Source organism: Apodemus sylvaticus, chromosome 1 (genome assembly GCF_947179515.1).
Source record: "Apodemus sylvaticus chromosome 1, mApoSyl1.1, whole genome shotgun sequence".
Taxonomy (NCBI): Eukaryota; Metazoa; Chordata; class Mammalia; order Rodentia; family Muridae; genus Apodemus; species Apodemus sylvaticus.
Window position 1 is genome coordinate 172,555,153 of NC_067472.1, and position 6,000 is coordinate 172,561,152.

A 6,000-nucleotide genomic window follows, 5' to 3' on the forward strand; every position below is an offset into this window, starting at 1 on the left:
ATGGGACTCAGGTGAAGAGCAACCTGGTCAAGAGGAGCATTGGCTAATGCATCCAAAATGCTGCTTTTCCTATGGAATACCACTGCTTAGTAAATGAGTAAGAGGAGTGGTTGTGGACCCCTAAATCTTTCTAGCCTCTGAGATGAGGTCATCTCTTCCATCTGTTCAGGAAGCATTTCACTATCAATGAATTTGAAATCAGATGTTCCCTGGGAATGGAGAAATTTAGCCATGTGAACCTGGCTTGGCTCAAGGAAAATCATTTCATTGTGCCCCTGAAGGAGGAATTGGAGTAGCAACTTCGCAGGGAAGTGGAGATCCAGGCACACCTAAAGAAAGTGTTGTCTCTGTGGAACTCAGAGTTGGCCTTTCCAAACCTTGCTTCCCTCTTGCTGCCCTGACTCTTGCTCCTGGTTTTCGAAACCCCAGTTTCAAGTGTATACTCATGTACAGGTCAGAGTTTAACCTCCAGTTTTGATGCTCAGGTGATACACATCATCTTTTTAAGAAAGTCATTACTTTATCCTGAGACTCTGGGAAGCAGAGGCATGTAGAACACTGGGTTCAAGGCCCGCCTGGTGGTACCTGGTGAGTTCTTATTTGAGACAGGCTCTTTTGTTTGCGGTTGCATAGTTGGGAGCTGCTCTTAAATGTTTCTATGACTCTCCTCTGCCTCCCATCTCACCGAATTAGTACTAGGACTATAGTCATGCACCTGGCTTTATGTGGGTTCTGGGGCATGGAACTTGGGTTCTCAGAAATACCCCCTGCAAGTGCTTTGCCTCCTTTCTCTCCTTCTATAGCCCCTCTGAATCTTGAACCATATTAACAGTTGGTGTTTGTGAAAAGTTCTCCTTGCCTCAATCATGCAGATGAGGGGACTCTTCAAGATGTCCCTGTGTCTCCCATGTCCTAGGAAACTGAACAGGGAAGATTTCCCTCCTGAGCTTATGTACAGGGCTTCTTTTTCTGTCCTGGTTTAGGATAAAGACTATGTGTGTAACTCTGGATTACTTGCTCCCAGAAACGATAGAGGGGAGAAGGTACAATGAGTTGGTTGATCTGTGGTATATTGGGGTGCTTTGATATGAGCTGCTGGTGGAAAAGCCACCCTTTGAGAGCGGACACCTCCAGTGAGACATGCAGAAACATCTGCCAGGTACTATGAACACATACACACAGACACACAAGACATTCACCAGGAAGCCAGGCAGTGATGGCTCCTGGGTGGGCTTTGGGAAATGAAACACATACAGCAGAGTATCTGCCAATAGCCAAAAGGGTGCCATGAGGAGACTTATAGAACCCAGAGGAGATTACCCAAAGGGAATAACTAGATTCTATTATTCTTCCCCTGGTAAATTAGGTGGATATCAAGTTACCTTCATCAGTGCATGCAGGAGCCCAGTACTTGATCTCCAAGATTATTAGGTTCAAGACCTCAGAGTGGCTGACTCTGGCCCAGGTCCTGAAGCACCCCTGGGTCAGGGAACACTTTTTTTTTTTATTCGATATAATTTATTTACATTTCAAATGATTTCCCCTTTTCTAGCCCCCCCCCACTCCCCGAAAGTCCCGCAAGCCCCATTCTCTTCCCCTGTCCTCCCACCCACCCCTTCCCACTTCCCTGTTCTGGTTTTGCTGAATACTATTGCACTGAGTCTTTCCAGAACCAGGGGCCACTCCTCCTTTCTTCTTGTACCTCATTTGATGTGTTGATTATGTTTTGGGTATTCCAGTTTTCTAGGTTAATATCCAATTATTAGTGAGTGCATACCATGATTCACCTTTTGAGTCTGGGTTACCTCACTTAGTATGATATTCTCTAGCTCCATCCATTTGCCTAAGAATTTCATGAATTCGTTGTTTCTAATGGCAGAATAGTACTCCATTGTGTAGATATACCACATTTTTTGCATCCACTCTTCTGTTGAGGGATACCTGGGTTCTTTCCAGCATCTGGCAATTATAAATAGGACTGTTATGAACATAGTAGAACATGTATCCTTATTACATGGTGGGGAGTCTTCTGGGTATATGCCCAGGAATGGTATGGCAGGATCTTCTGGAAGTGAAGTGCCCAGTTTTCGGAGGAACCGCCAGACTGATTTCCAGAGTGGTTGTACCAATTTGCAACCCCACCAGCAGTGGAGGAGTGTTCCTCTTTCTCCACACCCTTTCCAACACCTGCTGTCTCCTGAATTTTTAATCTTAGCCATTCTGACTGGTGTAAGATGACATCTTAGGGTTGTTTTGATTTGCATTTCTCTAATGACTAATGAAGTTGAGCATTTTTTAAGATGCTTCTCCACCATCCGAAGTTCTTCAGGTGAGAATTCTTTGTTTAACACTGTACCCCATTTTTTAACAGGGTTGTTTGGTTTTCTGGAGTCTAATTTCTTGAATTCTTTATATATATTGGATATTAGCCCTCTATCTGATGTAGGATTGGTGAAGATCTTTTCCCAATTTGTTGGTTGCCGATTTGTCCTCTTGATGGTTTCCTTTGCCTTACAAAAACTTTGTAATTTTATGAGGTCCCATTTGCCAATCCTTGCTCTTAGAGCATACGCTATTGGTGTTCTGTTCAGAAACTTTCTCCCTGTACCGATGTCCTCAAGGGTCTTCCCCAGTTTCTTTTCTATTATCTTCAGAGTGTCTGGCTTTATGTGGAGGTCCTTGATCCATTTGGATTTGAGCTTAGTACAAGGAGACAATGATGGATCAATTCGCATTCTTCTGCATGCTGACCTCCAGTTGAACCAGCACCATTTGTTGAAAAGGCTATCTTTTTTCCATTGGATGTTTTCAGCCTCTTTGTCGAGGATCAAGTGGCTATAGGTGTGTGGGTTCATTTCTGGATTTTCAATCCTGTTCCATTGATCCTCCTGCCTGTCACTGTACCAATACCATGCAGTTTTTAACACTATTGCTCTGTAGTATTGCTTGAGGTCAGGGATACTGATTCCCCCAGATTTTCTTTTGTTGCTGAGAATAGTTTTAGCTATCCTGGGTTTTTTGTTGTTCCAGATGAATTTTATAATTGCTCTTTCTAACTCTGTGAAGAATTGAGTTGGGATTTTGATGGGTATTGCATTGAATCTGTATAGTGCTTTAGGCAAAATGGCCATTTTAACTATATTGATTCTACCGATCCATGAGCATGGGAGGTTTCCCATTTTTTGAGGTCTTCTTCCATTTCCTTCTTCAGAGTCTTGAAGTTCTTGTCATACAGATCTTTCACATGTTTGGCAAGAGTCACCCCAAGATACTTTATACTGTTTGTGGCTATTGTGAAGGGGGTCATTTCCCTAATTTCTTTCTCAGCCTGCTTATCCTTTGAGTATAGGAAGGCCACTGATTTGCTTGAGTTGATTTTATAACCTGCCACTTTGCTGAAGTTGTTTATCAGCTGTAGGAGCTCTCTAGTGGAGTTTTTTGGGTCACTTAGGTAGACGATCATGTCGTCTGCAAATGATGATAGTTTGACTTCTTCCTTTCCAATTTGTATCCCTTTGACCTCCTTATGTTGTCGAATTGCCCGAGCTAGTACCTCAAGTACAATATTGAAAAGATAAGGAGAAAGGGGGCAGCCTTGTCTGGTCCCTGATTTCAGTGGGATTGCTTCAAGTTTCTCTCCATTTAGTTTGATGCTGGCTACCAGTTTGCTGTATATTGCTTTTACTATGTTTAGGTATGGGCCTTGAATTCCTGTTCTCTCCAAGACTTTAAGCATGAAGGGATGCTGAATTTTGTCAAATGCTTTTTCAGCATCCAATGAAATCACCATGTGGTTTTGTTCTTTGAGTTTGTTTATGTAGTGGATTGTATTGATGGATTTCCGTATATTGAACCAACCCTGCATTCCCGGGATAAAGCCTACTTGATCATGGTGGATGATCGTTTTGATGTGTTCTTGGATTCGGTTGGCAAGAATTTTATTGAGTATTTTTGCATCGATGTTCATAAGGGAAATTGGTCTGAAGTTCTCTTTCTTTGTTGGATCTTTTTGTGGCTTTGGTATCAGCGTAATTGTGGCTTCGTAGAAGGAATTGGGTAGTGTTCCTTCTGTTTCTATTTTGTGGAATAGTTTGAAGAGTATTGGTGTTAACTCTTCTTTGAAGGTCTGGTAGAATTCTGCACTGAATCCATCTGATCCTGTGCTTTTTTTGGTTGGAAGACTTTCTATGACTCCTTTTATTTCTTTAGGCATTATGGGACTGTTTAGATGGTCTAGTTGGTCCTGATTTAATTTTGGTATTTGGTATCTGTCAAGGAAATTGTCCATTTCCTCCAGATTCTCCAGTTGTGTTGAGTACAGGCTCTTGTAGTAGGATCTGATGATTTTTTGGATTTCCTCAGTTTCCGTTGTTATATCTCCCTTTTCATTTCTAAGTTTGTTAATTTGGATACTTTCTCTGTGCCCTTTGGTCAGTCTGGCTAAGGGTTTAATCTATCTTGTTGATTTTCTCAAAGAACCACCTCCTGGTTTTGTTGATTTTTTGTATGGTTCTCTTTGTTTCTACTTGATTGATTTCGGCCCTGAGTTTGATGATTTCCTGCCTTCTACTCCTACTGGGGGAAATAGGTTCTTTTTGTTCTAGGGCTTTCAGGTGTGTCATTAAGCTGGTAATGTATGCTCTCTCCATTTTCTTTTTGGAGGCACTCAGGGCTATGAGTTTTCCTCTTACCACTGCTTTCATTGTGTCCCATAGATTTGGGTATGTTGTGCTTTCATTTTCATTGTGTTCTAAAAAGTCTTTAATTTCTTTCTTTATTTCTTCCTTGACCAAGGTATCATTGAGTAGAGTATTGTTCAGTTTCCACGTGTATGTGGGTTTTCTGTTGTTTCTGTTGCTATTGAAGACCAATTTTACTCCATAGTGATCAGATAGGAGGCATGGGATTAGTTCTATCTCCTTATATTTGTTGAGGTCTGTCTTGTGACCAATTATATGGTCGATTTCGGAGAAGGTACCATGAGGTGCTGAGAAAAAAGTATATTCTTTTGTTTTAGGATAGAATGTTCTATATATATCTGTTAAATCTAATTGGTCCAAAGCTTCAATTAGTTTCATTGTGTCCCTGTTTGGTTTCTGTTTTCCTGATCGGTCCATTGAGGAAAGTGCAGTGTTGAAGTCACCCACAATTATTGTGTTAGGTGCAATGTGTGCTTTTAGTTTTAATAAAGTTTCTTTTAGGAAAGAGGGTGCCCTTGCATTTGGGGCATAGATGTTCAGGATTGACAGTTCTTCTTTTTGTATTTTTCCTTTGACCAGCAAGAAGTGTCCCTCAGGGTCTCTTTTGATGACTTTGGGTTGAAAGTCAATTTTATCTGATATTAAAATGGCTACTCCAGCTTGTTTCCTGAGACCATTTGCTTGTAAAATTGTCTTCCAGCCTTTTACTCTAAGGTAGTGTTTGTCTTTGACACTGAGGTGTGTTTCCTGTAAGCAGCAAAATGTAGGGTCCTGTTTATGTATCCATTCAGTTAGTCTGTGTCTTTTTATTGGGGCATTAAGTCCATTGATGTTAAGAGATATTAAGGAATAGTGATTTTTACTTCCTATCATTTTTGACGTTATTTTTTAAATTTGAATGCTTAACTTCTTTTGGGTTTGATGAAAGGTTACTATCTTGCTTTTTTCAGGGTGAAGTTTCCCTCCTTGTATTGGTGTTGTCCTCCTATTATCCTTTTTAGGGCCGGGATTGTGGATAGATATTGGGTAAACTTGGTTTTGTCATGAAATATCTTAGTTTCTCCATCTATGGTGATTGACAGTTTTGCTGGATATAGTAGTTTTGGTTGGCATTTGTGTTCTCTTAGAGTCTGCATGAGATCTGCCCAGGACCTTCTAGCCTTCATAGTCTCAGGTGAAAAGTCTGCTGTGATTCTGATAGGTCTTCCTTTATATGTTACTTGGCCTTCTTCTCTTACTGCCTTTAGTATTCTTTCTTTGTTTAGAACATTTGGTGTTTTGATTATTATGTGACGGGAAG